This window comes from Thermobia domestica, chromosome 1 (genome assembly GCF_964235325.1).
Source record: "Thermobia domestica chromosome 1, izTheDome1.hap1.1, whole genome shotgun sequence".
Classification (NCBI taxonomy): Eukaryota; Metazoa; Arthropoda; class Insecta; order Zygentoma; family Lepismatidae; genus Thermobia; species Thermobia domestica.
In genome coordinates this window covers 6,049,210-6,066,130 of record NC_137454.1, presented here as the reverse complement: position 1 = coordinate 6,066,130, position 16,921 = coordinate 6,049,210, and the positions used below count along the sequence as shown (strand labels likewise).

General features: G+C 32.7%; 1 pseudogene; it reads right to left on the bottom strand.

The window, feature by feature from the left end:
* The window catches only part of LOC145668442 (uncharacterized), a 40,930-nt pseudogene extending 38,617 nt beyond the window's left edge, over positions 1-2,313 (bottom strand).
* Between the last annotated feature and the right edge of the window lie 14,608 nt (positions 2,314-16,921).

The window sequence follows — 16,921 nt, the reverse complement described above, 5'->3', positions numbered from 1 at the left end:
TTTCAGAGGGGGTCCGGACACCCTGTACCCACCTCTAAATGCGTCCTTGTTTGTCAGTAACGTTTCCTCATTTTGAAACCCTCAAAAACTTCGGATATATAAAGGGAAAGAGTTATTTTCGATAAAATATCACTTCAAGGAGACGCGACAGTTTTATTGCACATGGTGATATCCAACGTTCACAAGAGCATGAATTCCTTCCCTTTTATTATTTTCCTATTGTGCTCTATCGAAAGGTTAGGTTTGTAAAATATTACTCTTACAAACAAGCGTGATTGGTAGATAGGAATACTGAACAGAACTCCACAGAAATGCATGCTGAACTTACGTTTATAGCTACTCTTTGGTGATTTGGCCTCAAGGTCAATCGAGTGGTAATTCAGTTCCGTCTCTGTTCTTGACCCATGTTCGTATTACTTCGAACAGTTTTGCTAATGAAAAGCATGCCTCGTAATATAACAGACTTCTTTCGCGTAAGAAATCGAAACTCAGTTGGTCACAGCAACTTTTGTTACCTAACCATAACGGCCTAGGGTCGTCTTCAGTAGAATAAAAAATGTTACGTGATATTCCATTCACGAAGGAGGAAAGGTTACTTTAAATATATTTCTTATTCATTTTGTCCACTCTGCTTGTCAGAAATTATATACTTTCTGTTGAAACGGTGCTGAAAAGAGAGGGGGGAAATAAAACTTCGTGCCCCCTCATACATTTTAAATTTTGTTACATGGTTGCTCAAATTATTACTAAAGAAAGCACTTTAAACCAAGATATTTTAAGTTACATTATGTAAGGGTGGAATATTCAGGAATAATAATAATAATAATAATAATAATAATAATAAAATAATAATAATAATAATAATAATAATAATAATAATAATAATAATAATAATAAATGTATTTATAGAGCCGAAATTATGTGACACGAATCATTACATGTAGAGCTTTAAGATCAGTGGTCATAGGAGAGGAAAAAACAGGGTTTTTCACTGTCTGACCAACGTAAAGATTATGTGCTGAAGTTAAGAAGCATAATAATTCTACAATAGGTTGCGTTTACGTAGAATATCAGTTACTTCAATTCTCCTCCTTCGGGCTACTTACCTCATGTGGTAAATTCAAGACAATTTCAATTTAAGACAAATACATGTAAAACTTTTCTGTAATTAAATATATATAGGGGAAATTAAACATTTAATAGAGAAATATGTTATCAAAGTGTCCAAAAAAGTAGATAGAAGACTATCAAGCGAGAAACTGTGAAACTTTATAAAATTCTCCAAATTAGAATTAACATTTACTGGAAAACATTCGTTATGCCCCAGTGAGCATGTAGTGAGTAGTGAGCACAGGGGAAATTATTACGAAACTGTTTGCAAACAAAAATTAGAGACACTAATGCAAGTGCGAGAACGGCATTTTTTTTGGTATCGTCATGAGTTTTACACATATGTTACAATTTGATTTTTTCCCACATAAAAAATAAATAAAATAACCACAGTAATAAGAATTACAACGGCACTTCCATGCGGTTCGAACCCAATACCTTCGGCATACAGACTAGTTGTTTTAACTAACTGAGCTACTTGTTTTTTTACGTGAACTGAACCTGTTCAACGGTAAAGACGATTTTTCATTACGATTGTGCTAAGAATTCGTATTTTTCCATAGGTAATTTCCACTATTTGCTCTATCTATACGTTAATACTTAGCATAGATTCATATATTTGGATTTCGCTGATAATGCATGCAATAAGACACATTAGAAATGTTTCGTTAAAAGTTTCGTTTGTAGATCTAATCGACGTCTCTCTCAATGACATAGATGTCGCTGCTTCGTGTTGAACTGCAGAATTCCCTCGCGTTCTTGAAAATTTCCCACTTTAGCAGAGTTGGTAATTCTCGAGATTTCTGTTGATTTAATGTTTTTTGCTTCTAATTTATTTATTTTAAGCTAATATCTAACACAAATATTAAAAACGGGTAAGAAAACAGAGATATTTTCAAAAAAAAAAAACTTCAGAATAAAGAGACGCATCTTTTATTTTGCTCATGGTAGTACATTATAAAACACAAACAAACTAAACGACAGTAGCAGTAGTGACAGATCATTAAAAGCGTGGCTCTATTATTAATATGAGCAGATCAGCAATTGAAATGTCTTTATTTTCTGTTACCGATTGGCTTGTGTTGTAAATATTTTTACGTGGAAGCGACTTGACGTTTCTAGTGAATTCTTGTACAACCTCTTCACTAGTACTTCTTGAGGAGGTATGCAGACATGCATAATAACAATTACCTTATCCACCATCTTTCAATCTACGTGTATGAGTACTGACCTGCTACGTAGTATTATCTCCAGCCAGTGAGACGTCCACTCAATTTGCGCTTAAAATGTCCAGGAATCCCTAAAATCCTTTGAAGAATCCCTTGCGCCGTCTTTGTACACATCTGAAAACTACAAATTTGGATAGAGCTGGTTAGGATCGTTTGACGATATCATGCCACATCACGACTAGCTCAGTAGTTTGTCCAATATTTAACTCTAAAATTTGTTTTCTCAGCCTATAATGCGTGAACGATGCGGGTTTTCGCCCAATGTTTATTGGAACTTTTTTGTTTTACTCTCAGGAATCATTCCTCAGCTTTTCTACACCGAATTTAGTGCCATACTATATATATATATATATATATATATATATATATATATATATATATATATATATATATATATATATATGTGTGTGTGTGTGTGTGTGTGTGTGTTTATACTCTGTATATTTTTGAACCTCTATAGAACGAAAATCAAGAATCGTATTCAAAAGGAACACACACTTTCTACAATGCATATGTAATACAAAATTAGATGAGAAAGAAACAAATCAGTCATATGAATAACATCACATTTCATATCTAGACCTTAATAAATAGTCGTTATGTTTCATAGAACTATGAGTTCAATAACTATGAAAAATGGAAGATAAATGATCTTGTAGAGCAGAAACTTTAAATAACTTACTAGTAGAATAATGTTTGAAAATAGTAATAATTTAAACGGTATTTTATTCATGCTTTGTCTTAAAAATGTCCCAAAATTATTAAGGTTTTAGAGTGCCTTTTGATATATATATATGTATACAAATTTTTACGGTTACTATTAAATTCACATGTATTGTATTATGGTTGATTATAAAACTTAGAATAGAGACTCCAGAACGTCATATTTGTATATTTTTCTTATCATGTGTGAGTATAAAAATAACTCGACATATTAAAAATTTATTTTCTAGATTTTGGTATTAGATGATATCCTATTCTTTTGTATGTTTTAAAACAAAGAAAGCTTATCAGAACGTTGTACTTAGTTTATATTCTTTTCATTAAATAATACATCAAAATATAAGAAATTAATTATATTAATGATAAGCGTATCTGAATGTGATTTATTTATACAATCAAGTTTACTTTCCAGATGTCAATTTGAATGGTAAATAAACACAATATATTCTTTTAAAAATCTCTTTTAAATTCATATGTTTGTAATTTGCATATATGGTTTTTAACAAATTTCAAGTAATAAATGGTTCCTTACACATGAGGAGGGAGAGAGATAGATAGATAGATAGAGAGAGAGAGAGAGAGAGAGAGAGAGAAAGAGAGAGACTTTTTTGAATACAACGATACTAAAAATGCAAACTGGACATTTCAAAACATACTGAATTAAAAATTGGTGTACTATTTTATGTACGATTGTTGCATTGGTGCCAAAATGTTCTGAGGCCCTTTCATCTAGATAGTATAAGTAATTGTTATCTTCAAATTCGTTAAACAAACCATCAAATCATTATTTGCTTGAAAACATTTTACAGACAATTATTACTTAAAAACTCTTAGTTGGTTTTAACAGGCATAAATGTCTTAATAATAATAGAACCTAAAATACTGTAAGGACTTTCAGAGTAATATTGAACTGAATATTTTTAAAAGTCGTTCTTTCAACGATTAGATTCCTTTCCTATTAATTCTATCATTATTGTAGTTCTTATTGTGTCATTCTAAGAGTCATACTATAAATGTTTACAACATATAGTAACTCAAATCAATATCTAAAATTTAAGGTCATGAAACACTTAAAACAATGAATAATAAGAAATATACAAACGGATATATTAGAAATATATAAGAGACATAAAAATAATGTATATAATGATTTGTTTCTCACATTTATTTTACAATTATAACTGAAAATATTATTTTTGGGATCTCTGTCGGCCAGAACTAGAGCAGTTACCATATAGTGCCTGGGTATACTGGTTGGATTTTCAACGCGGCTAGATTGCATTGGTCAACATCGTCTAAGTATGTTTTGCTTTCTCTAATATTTTCACTTCACAAATTCTTCCATCATCCCTCTATTACTTTAATGATCCATCTCGTTTAGTTTAAAGAGAAAAATACTGCGATGTTTATCCTCACGTAGTAATTTTTGTCTTGTAGGAACATCTTTCATGACTATACGTGTATTTCTACGTTGTTGTTTCATTTTTACTAGTCTCAGCAGTCGGATATGGGTATAGAATAATTATCACTGAATACTTTTTTCAAGATAATAATATATGTGTTGAGTCAACCTACGTTTCTAGAATGGTCAAATTTGAACATTTGTGGGCAGGGTTTCTCCGTGTATACCTTGCACTGTTTCCCTTTTAGTCAATAATCATCTCCATTCAACGAAACGTTAGTCTTCGCAAGTCAGAATTAATTTGGTGCCAACCTATACCTTTTTGATATTTCAGGTTGTTCCAGTTGTGCCAGCATGAACCGTCTGATATTCACATCCTTTTAGAAAATACAATTCCTAAAAATTATGTTACATTTATTTCCTTCTCAAAACGAGTTTGAGAAAATCCTTCTTCCTGTATTGAACAACCCAAGAAAATCTTGCTATACATTTTTGGTAAATATCACCGTATACTATAGTATCACAGATACACAAACTTGCTCCTCACTCTAGACCATATTCTTCCATGTTTTGCTATGAATTAGTGCCGATGCAGCTTATCATTTTGCTTTGAAATAACTTCTTCTAGCTTACTCACTATCAAACAATCGTCTACCAGCCAAAACCCGACTCATAAATTCAATGTAACGTTTTTACTCTCACGTTATTTACCTCTGTCCACAGTCCGCAGCTCTCCAATATGTTTATTATGCATCCGATATCAATGCATTTCTTTTTTACAGACTTCATCACAAACTACTAAATATTGAGCTATTCCCCCTGCCAACTACTTATCTTTGGGGAAAATCAGGGCATTGACTCACACTTGCTTTCGTGGTCCTTTATCCATCCATTTTTTATTATTTTTTCTCTGGAATTATACTTTTTTCGGTGTCCTATCCCATGAACCACCATCACTCCCTGCAATCCATATTTTGTCCTTTTTGACCTTATTTCTATATGTTTCCTCGCAGGAAGTCAGGTCAACCAAACACTTTCGTATTTAGGCTGTTAGAATTTTCATCACTCACACAGCCGCTACATATATATTTTTTTACGATACGCTTCCCTTCCCTTATTGTTTATACTGTTTTTGCCTAATAGTATTTAAAATGATGGAGAATGATTTACTTGCGTCGTTTTCTAATTGCGTTTGATATCCAAAACGGAGAAACGTATCGCATCGACTCAAGCGTTTCCAGAAGCAGCGATCTCTAGACTCACAACACCAGCAACCGGAACTGCAGCAAATTATGGGAAATGGTTACCAGTAATCGTAACAGTTGTAGAGGCCTATTATATCGAGTTGAGTCAGCAAAGTTTTATCGATTCTGATTGGCTGATAGAGGTCACGTGATTCTAGACACCTTACATGCGGAAAATTCAAAATTAGCTCCTCACCTAATTCATGTGCTGTGACGTCATGAGGTCAAGTGGTCTTAGGCTCCACCCTTCCAGGTAAGCCCTCATTTCCTCTTCTTACCACGATTTTTAAATTAGGAAAGCGGTGGTGCTTATTTCATTCCCTTTTACGGGTATGAAAATTGAAAGTGGTTATCCTCTTTTGTACCTTATATTGTTTTATGATTTAATATAGAAGTACCCCTCGAAAGCCAACTTTAAATATGATCCTTCCCTTTCACGGGTATAACATTTAGAGATTGATATCTTCTTTGATGAGCACTTTTGTATATGATAAAGTTCATGGTGTATGTATAGCCCTCTCTTAAATATTATCCTTTCCTTTTCCAGGTAACAAATTCGACGGTTTTTACTTTCTTTGATAAGATCATGGCTACATGAAGGTCCAGAATGTATTATACTCCTCTTAAATTTCAGTCATCTCATAAACCTGGCAAAGGTAGATAATTTGAAGGGCAAAGGTCAATATTATTATTTGTGCAGGACTGATTTCGTTCCTTGAATGGGTATAAAATTACCAAAAATCGAAAACTTTCAGCAGGGGTAGTTAATATTGAGTGTCAAAGTTCAAGTTTGATTAGTGGATCCCGAACTATGTTGCATAACCTTTAAATAATTTATCCCTGAAAGGATAAATATATTGTCTAAGAATTGTGAAAGCTGGCATTAAGAACCCTATTATGTAACATATTAATAAATATCGTTGTTTTTTGTGAATTAAATCCAATGCTGAAATATATTTCAAACGCTTCTTTGTGTCTTAACTTCAAACCAAACGTTTAAGGTCGGCCGCATCATGTTACTTTTTTGTACTATAAGCGTATAATATATCTAATGTTGTCACCATGATTCATGAGAAACATATATTGACCTCTTTTCTTATTGCTTATTGAACATGTAGAAATGGGAAATGCATTGTTTTGTAATGTACGTATGTCATTTTTTGTGACGTCAGAATTTACGAAAGTGAGATTGGAAAATACTGACATGATCTTGAAAGTTCGGTGTGATGTAATGATCAGAATTGTGTTACTAGAAAATATATCTTGTAATAAAATGATATTAAGTCGCAACTATTGATATGTCAGGAAAGCGAATTTTCGATATCATTAGATCATAAATTTGCAATTCAACTGTAACAGCCAAGGTGGGTAATGTTGCCATTACCGTCCCTTCCCAGAAAAACTAAATCTTTGAAAATCAGGAAAGAAAGTTTTACGTTCCCTTCCCTCTACTCAAACAAGTAGCCCCTCCGAGAAGAGTTTCCCGGGCCAGGTATGTGGTTTACAACGCCGCTTAACGCACGTAAAAATATGAGCTACTGAAAGAAAATGGTATGCTAAAGTTCAACAAATAATAATAATTCTTCAAAGGTTGCAGGAACATAACTCTACTTGATAAACAACACAAAAAGAATTCCGATAGCATTAACAAATTTTATTATTATTGTAAAAAAAATATAAACGTAATGTTGAATCTAACAACGAATTTGTAAAGTTCGTAAAAGTTTGTCCGATTTTGAAAAATGTTTTCAACTACTAGTAGATTTAAACAATTTCGATTCATGCAAAAACCACAAGAAATTTATAATTACTGAAAAATTTATCAGGCACATGTTGCATGAAGTAAAAGTCCAAGATGGCTCCTGCCTTATCACAAGACATATTCAGAATAAACCATATTTGAAATACACATATTTATATTATAGAAATTCAATACCAATATTTGAACTGATGGTTCAATTAGAATATTTATCAATTTTCTATCTACATGCTTTTTTTATATATATACTCACGGAAAAAGAACAGAATAGATTTTAAATTCACAAAATAAAATATACTATACACAAAATTAAATATGGTGTAACACATACCTCGCGAAGAGAACAAGTGACGGGCCCAATCACTTATTTTCAAAGCTCCTTCATCGGAAGGGTAGACAACCAATCAAATTTAAATATAGCAATCACATGACATTGACAAAAGACTAACCATAATACCAGATCATTTAAATTAAGAAAACACCAACTCAATATCGCAAAAATATACTGTAGTGGAATACAGGGAGGAAAAAGGAAGGTAAATAGGTTACCAAAATAATAATAATAATAATAATAATAATAATAATAATAATAATAATAATAATAATAATAATAATAATAATAATAATAATAATAATATAGAAGGAAACAGTATAGAAGGAAACAGCGCTGTTTCTAATCTTAAATTAAATCCCTTTTGTATTCATTTTACTCTATAATACCAATGTAAAGATCACTACGGCACACAACGAGCTTGTGACAGCACTTAGCCAATAAGATTGCTTGCTAAAGGCCGTTTCTTTACGCGACTCATCATTTGCTAAATATTGGGTAATATTTGAAGTGACATTGATTCTTATTGGCTCTTATTTACACCACTTGTTAATCTCCTCATTTCTAATTTCGAAAGTGAAGTCAGCTAATAGTGATAACTTTTGTGATCTACATAAAAATCAAAATTTAATTTTAAATACTGCATCAGTGAAGATTGTTAATCTAACAAGGTGTGCATTTTTTTATCACTGTGAATTTAAAAACTACAAAGCAGCAAGCTTTAGTTGGAAATAATTTGAATGACGTTCACAAGATACTTGGAATATTAACATTTGAGATTTTTTCCTCAGCATGTTGAATAATTTTTGCGAAACCTTGATATGAGTGGAACATATTGTTTTGCTTCGGAATGTTTTTCTAAAACTAGGCATGATTAGCATATTGTTGTTCCCTGACAGTTTGTTACGCACTACTATTTATAAGCTGTGCAAACTTATAGAATTGTTTCGTTCTTGTTAATTCGTTAAATGTTATCACTAATGCACTCTTATTAATTTTACTTTTTCGGAAAACTATTCATGAAATATTTCGCTTTAACGCTCCAGGCTTGTGTCCCCTTAGCTAAAAGAAACAATGATTAAAACAGGTGAATAATAATGAAATAAGTGGTGGAATAAAAACGTCTAGCAAAAAGGGAGTACTCACCTCAACGTGGATGCAAACCACATTAGCGCCCACCGGGATATGGTCCCAGATACTCATGCGCTGACCGCTTAGCGACGAGGAAGAGCAGTATTTGAAAATATAGCATGATAAATTGGTAAAAACTTTTAAACTATACAGATATACAAAACAAAAACATCAGATTTTGTTTTCTTCTTTCTCTCCTTCTTTTTCTTCTTCTTCTTCTTGAAAATTACATATTTGTAATATAAGAGTTTTATTCATATCTTAGGCTTACTAACGCATCAATTTGAAGTTCATTGTAAGAAGAAAAAGCTTACTACAATGATTCTCTCTCACGTCTTGGTATAGCAAGATAACAATCTCATTCCTGCATTGTTTTATCTGTACAGTATCTTACGTCAGTTACACGCTGATGTAATTTATATTACTGTAATTAATGATTTCCAGTATGGCCACAATAACACATTTTGACCATCAATTTTAGACATAGAATACGAAAAAAAAACAAGTTTTGGGGTTGGCTTTTAGTACGCCAATTACGACGCGCACTTTTCAGCATTAAGACCATATAGGACATGGAAACTCAGCGCTCACCGGAAATCGAATTTAGACCCTCTATCCTAATTACTTAGTTAAGAATTTAACGCAATATTTATGATTTACGATTTACCACGAGGTCAGTATATTCATTTTTTCTTTCTATCTTTTTAGAAGAAAACAGTTAATACACCCTTGTATTTTCCTACTTCATTTTTTTGTAATAGTTGTTACTGTTTGTTTCTTTTCTTCTTTTCCATGGCTCAATCGGGTTTCACGGTTCTAAGTGACATCGTTCGACATTAGAGACGATTTAATATTGAAGATCGAATGCTGGAATTCCAATTCAATATATCACACGCAGGGACTAATATCATTGATTGAGTACATAATAGACTTCAAGCGATACTGGATAACGTATTGCACAGTGGCAGTCGTCAAGCTATGATAGGCTCATTTATAATATCTCTATGTAATACCAATAAACCGTATAGGGTGAGTTTCTGTCAGGACCGGAATATGAAACTGGAGACTACCTGGGCCTCGAATTAAAAAGTACTCCAGAACAAAGATAAGTTTCTCCTTCATGAACCATTGAAAGTTCATTTCCACCGAGTGGATTTTCCAAGAGGATATCAATATGGGGATTGTTTAACATAAGGAATACTACAAAATGTTGCTATGAAAGAAGCGAGGAAATATAGAAGCAAAAAGTAAAGTTCCAAGACTCTTTGCATAGATACTTGTAATTGCTTTAAGTTTGAAGAATTAAAAAATAGATGTGAAACTATATAACCAGTATCAAGGCCAACTTATATGTGTCGTGGACCTTGAAGTAGATGTTTTATGTACTGTGTTAGGGATGAATTTTTACCATGGTGCCAATGTGAATGAAATTAGGTAATTCCAAACTAACTTTAGATAGTACAGAATTACATGTACACCCGTTTTTCTGCTGCAAATATCATGTACTGGGGACCTATTAATGAGAATCGCATTCCCTAAATTTCAGTTGTTTCGCTTGACATATTGATATTATTCAATCTTTGACTGCTTGTTTCGTCTCCAAGTTCTGCTGTGAAGGGTGCCACAAAAAGTATGACCATTGTTACAAACGTGAAACATTGTCCTGCAACATGTTCAAAATGGTTACAAAATAACTCTATGAGACAAGACTCAAACTTTGATGCCACGCAATGACTGTAATCGTCTTTTTTAATATGACGGATGTTGCAAAAACCATCATAGTGTATCATATCATCAAGGGGAACCTTGATGTAAAATGTTTGTAAAATGGTAAAGCAATGTATTATATTTTTTCAGGATACACTCTTTTGTACGAAGTGGGCATCGCACTTGCAATTGGAATGAATTGTTATAGGATGTATGTAAGAAGATTGCGCCAAGATTGTTAGTGCACTTTTCGTGTTTATTGATTGCACAATAAAACTCTATCACATGGCTTGTAAATGACAATTTCGTGCAGTCCTGGAATAATTGTTGACAATGCCAGCATATTACAATGTAAGAATAGAGTTTATGATTTTCTCATGTACTTGCGGAAAATCTCCAAACTTAACAATATTGCGTGTGTAACTCACAACACAATTGGTTATGAGGGACATTTTACAGTAAATGCTGTGATGGAACAATATTACTGGAAACCTGCCGTTGCGTTAAATCGTACGAAGATATGAAGCTTAACCCTAAAAAACATAACATTTATTGAGCCCTTTAATTTCTTATCTATGGCGTTAAGTAAATTAACAAAATTGTTTAATTTACCTGTAAGCAAATGCTATTCCTACATTGCTTGAACACCAAGGAAAATCAAAAATATAGTGGACCACTTCCTGAAAAGAAGTTTTATGGTGCAAATATTTCATGCACATCTGGAGCTGTATAAATGAAGGGAAATTTTCTACAAACGTGTTGTATACTTTGACAAGTCTTCTGTAATCTTCACGCAAAACCCCGAGGATGCAACCATTGAACCATCAATTTATTTTTACTATTTACATCAGATATTACGCAACCGTATGGAGAAGGAGTCTACATGAAGACATATGTTAGTGAATGACCATAAGAACTACGGCTTACCAATATATAATCCAGACATCAAAGCAACGAGCAATACATGCAAGATCATATTATTTACGCTAAACTATGAAGCTTGAAAACACTTAAATTTCAACACATTAGATTAAAAGATTTCCAATCAATGCCGTGGACAATGACCATCACAATTCCACATAAAATAAGTCGTACCAAAGGTTATAGTATCGTTACCCGCAAAAAAGAAATAATCTACTTTATCAACTACAAAAAAAGGACGTATCATAGTGATCAATTCGTATGACTCAGTTCTGTGTGAGTGCGTTGAAAAGCGAAAACACAAGCACGAAAATGAAGATAGAAAACCGTAAATACTTGATCAGATATTTTTTGCCCTTGTATAATAGTTTTTTTCCTACTTTTCCTTTTCAAATTGTCGTAAGGGAGCAACAGCGAACTAAAAATTGAATACATCCATTTCATAGAATAAAGAACAGACGAGGGATGCCAAAAATAGTGAGCAGGAAGCAAGGGCAAGGATTACCACACATGTGCCTTTACGAGTAAATTTTTCATAATTTTATTATCTCTATCATGTTGTAAAATTAACGACTCTTTGTTTCTGTTCTTTCAGAAAAAAACAAATTTGTACCAGTATGCAAAGTAATATATTGCTTCTTTTTTATTTTCAGGGTACGACTGCACGCTTTGAAGATGACACGTTTAGCGTACTAATTCTTCAACATTTTCATTATTCAATATTCGTCTCGGGAAAACTACATATTCTATGAATAAGCAAATGGCTTTAATTAAAATACAACTAGCTGAAAAAGTTACATCTTTCATTTCATCAAACACATCTTCAGGGACACTGACTACATTTCTCTCGTGTTAAATAATGTTACCTTGATAATGTTGATTTCAAAATTTAATATTTTAAAATGTTATGTTTGAAGCTTTAGTCCCAAAAATTTGAAATTTTGAATTCAAAAATTTTGATGTGATTTTTTTAAAAATCTTGAAAACTGTTCTAATATTTCGCTAAGGTTTAGTTTGTTTGAAAATTTTACTTCGAGAAAAATATTTGATTTTGTAAGGATTGTAGTTTCCAAAATTTTGTTTTACTGTTATTTAGTTTGAAAACTATTCGTTTCAAAATATTTAGTTTGAAAAATTTGATTTTTAAGTACTGATTTAATAAATTTTAGTTTGCAATATTTGAGTTTAATCTTTATTCCGAAATAAAATTGAGAGTTTTTAGTGTTTCAAAATCTTCAGTTTGAAATTGTGTTGAAAAAGATAGCTCGAAAATATTTAGTTCCAAGATTTTGATTTCGAATAGTTTGGTTTGAGAAAATGTGGATGTGAAAAGTTTCATTTACACTTTTAGTTGGAAAATGTATATTTCTAAAATTGATTTGAAACGTTTTAATTTCTCAAAATTTGCTTTTCAATTTCTAGTTATAAAACGTAGGTTTGAAAATTTTAGGTTATTTTTCAATTTGTGTTTAAAAATGTAGTTTCAATAATTTGTATTTATCTTTCTATTCTATTTTTTTTTGTGCAAAGAAAATTGTTTGAAAGTTTGATTTAATAGCTTTTAGTTTTCCAAATTTTTGTTTTAAATTTTTAGTTCATAAATTTTGGTTTTTAAATTATACTTCCAAATTTCGTTTGACAATTTTGATTTGAACAAGATTTGTTCGGAAATGTTCGTTTAAGAATCTTTTGTTGTCCAGAATTTGCTATTAACTTTTTAGTTCGAAAATTTTGATTTGAATATTTGTTAACTTGAAAATTTGTAGTTTCGAAAAAATTGGTTTTCAAACTTTCAATTTTGATTTTTTTGCAATTAACGAAACCGTTCTGTAAAGAGTAGGAGCCGTTTAGTTAAAAAAGACTTAGCAACACTGTTTCCATGAACAAAGCAACGCTGTTACTGAGCAGAAAGATTCTGAGCAGTTTAAAATTGCTGAAAGTTATAACAATTGTTCCTACTAATTGTTGTGTCATTAGAATAGTTGTTACAATGAAACTATCAGACTTAAGTAAAGAGTAAATGCGACATAATCTTTTTTTATTAGTCCAAGTTTATGTTTAATGTTCTATTGAAGAGGGTCCTAAAAGGTATCCTTCACAAATTTTAGATAATAAATGTATCCTTTTAGGCACATACTGGTTGACAAATAAGCACCGTGTTCAAAGGCGAATGCACCAAAATTCATAATTATATATCTATCCAGTGGAACGAAGTTAGTCCTTGTAAAAAAACGTGAGTCTACCAAAAATATAATTTTGATATTTGATCCTGAAATTAGGTACTCATGTCAAATTTAAGGGATGATTCTCAAATTTAGAAAGAGTGCATTTCTGTCCTGCACCCACATATCACTATGATCACGTAAAAGAAGATAAAAAACATCAGTATTTATACCCTCAAAACGTAACTGTACATTTTAAGGTGAATACACACATAACCTTTGTTTGAGGTGGGCCATGCAGAGTGATTTCTCTACTCGATCATATAAGAATATTAGGCAAGAAAGATGATAACCATCTCAAAATGTTATGGCTGTTAAAGGGAAAGAGATAAGCCCCATTGCATATCCCCTAGTTTAGAAATATTAGTCTCTATAGATAGTAAGGTCTTACCCGGTAGTGTAGTATTAAGACCACAAGGCCTCATGATGTCATTTCACGTGACTCAAGAGCAGGAGCTAATTCCCGCCATGGCGGGTCCAATAATCACATGGCTCTATCAGTCAATCAGAATCGTCAACCTTTTGCCGATTCGACCCGATATAAATGATCCCTTACTACTGTATCTTACGCTTCAGCACGAAGCGACCTCTCCGAACTATTTCAACGTTATTATTTATTTTCTTTCTTTGTTTTGCTTTGTCTGTTTCTGTCTTTGCTTTGTACGTAATTGCTTCAATTCTAGTTTATTTTTTTAAAGTTATCCTTGCTTGGTTCACATTCTCGAACCACTCAAAACCGTGATATTGATAAAGCTATTAGAGGTTGGCCATGTTGAGGATTGATATTTAGAATAGATGAATTCAGTCATCGTTGAAGCCAATTCGCTAATCGTGTTTTTTTTTATTAATGAAATTATAGTTATCATCTAAGCCTCTGCCAGCGTCTTACTAATCTTTTGTACCTGATATGCATATTTTTTTAAATCAATTAATTGTATAATTTAATTGTAGAACACATTCAAAGATGTACTAGACGATGTTTTCTTGTTTCAGAACCCATAACCAGAACGTATAAATGTTTTGTACCATAAGCAAATGATATATTAGGGCATCCATACTAGTTGGTATATACTAACTCTATGGCCTATGGAATCCGGAGGTTCAATGCCGCATTCACAAAAGCTCCCCAGTGACTTCTATCCTTAGTTAAATTCATTCAGTTTCTAATTTGTGTTCCTATCTCTGCGAGATCTACCTTAATATTGTCCTTCTATCTGTCCTCCAAGCGTTTCTACTTTCTTCCATTCTAGCTACATGACCGCCCACCTAAGCCTCCTAGACTTGACGACCCTAACAATGTAGGGTAAACCATATAAATTATGTAGTTCCTCGTTATGAAGTTTCCGCCATTCCCCATTCCCGCTTCTCCGAATATTCGTCTCAGGATCTTGTTCTCAAATACTTTCAGTCTATGTTCTTCCCTCAGAGTAAGTGACCATGTTTTGCAGCCATACAGAACAACAGGCATAATGATCGTTTTGTATATTTTAAGCCTCGACAAAAGTCGCGACAAGAGATTTTGAATCGAATAGTAACAAGAATTCCCTGTTTTTAGTCGACATTTAATTTTTTATTGAATTTGATTTTCGTCTATTAATATTGATCCTAGTCATTTGAAAGTATCCACTTTATCAAAACTATTTTTTAATATTTTAACGCATCCATAATTTGCTGTATTCCGGTCCCGACGCACTTCCATGTATTTAGTTTTCTCTGCATTTACTTCTAAACCATGTCCCTGCAAGCGTTTAATAAGATCTCTGCATTTCTTTCTATTGTTCTCCTATCATCACCTATTAAATTTACATCATCATCATATGCCATAACCTTGTGAATACCGTTCAACTCTTGCCCCTGGTTGCTATCTTTGATTTTCCTCATAGCGTATACTAGAAAGAAGTTAAATAATAATGGCGACAACGCATCTCCTTGTTTCAGGTCATTTTCGACGTGAACGCTCGCGGACAAACATTTTCCTATCTGGACTTTACTTTGGGATTCATTTAAACATATGTTAATTAATCTAATTAGCTTTCGCGGTATTTCAAGTTCTGTAAGAACGTTGTATAATGTTTCTCTCATAACCGAGTCGTACGCTTTTCTAAAATAAATAAATAGTTGATGTACCGGGGTAGTGTATTCCCACTTTTGACGAGTATTTGGCGAATGGTAAATATTTGGTCGATAGTTGATCGATTTCGTCTAAATCCGCACTGATAATCTCCAATAATTTCATCTGCGTATGGGGTCAATCTTGCTAATAGAATATTTGAAACGATTTGATAGGATGTTGACAGAAGAGAAATGCCTCGATAATTATTACAGTCAGTTTTGTCGCCTTTCTTGTGAATTGGAACAATGATTGATTCTTTCCACTTTTGTAGCAATTCTTTCTTATTCCAGATAAGAAGAATGATTTTGTGTATCTTGTTCCACAATTTTTCGCCTCCAGCTAATATTAATTCAGCCGGAATTTCATCTACACCCGGAGATTTGTGATTCTTTAAATACTTTATACCGGTTTCTACTTCAATTCAGTTGGGTTCTGGAATATACGGTTCTGCGGTGTGTATCTCCTTTTCTCCACGCAAACTAGTTTTCGGTTGCGTGTTAAGCAAATCGTCAAAGAAATCTTTTTATCTATTTAAGATGATATCCGTGTCAGTGAGAACTGTACCGTCAGATTTCTGTAATATGTAAGCACGAGGTTGAAAGTCTTTCTTAAATTCGTTGATAACCTTATACTTCTCCCGTATGTTTTTACTTTTACTATTATCTTCAAGTTCCTTAATTTCAGCTTTCATAAAATGGCGTTTCTTTGTTCTAAAAGTTTCCGAAGTTTCCCGCCTGATATCTGCGAAATTTTGTGTAGTTATTTCATTCGGAGTTTGTAGCGAGCGTAATTTTGCCCGTTTTCTCTTCTCAGCTAGTTTCCTGGTCGAACCATGGTTTGTTCCTATGTATTTCCGCGTGCCCCAATATTTTGTGCTGAAATTTTAATGCTGTCTCTAACTTCAATCCAGGTATCCTCAACACTAGTGCACTCTGAATCTTCTAAAGCTGAGAATTTATTCGAAACTTCAATCTGGTATTTCTCTCTTACCTGGGTCTCTCTTAAATTCTTTCAATTGAATCTCTTTGT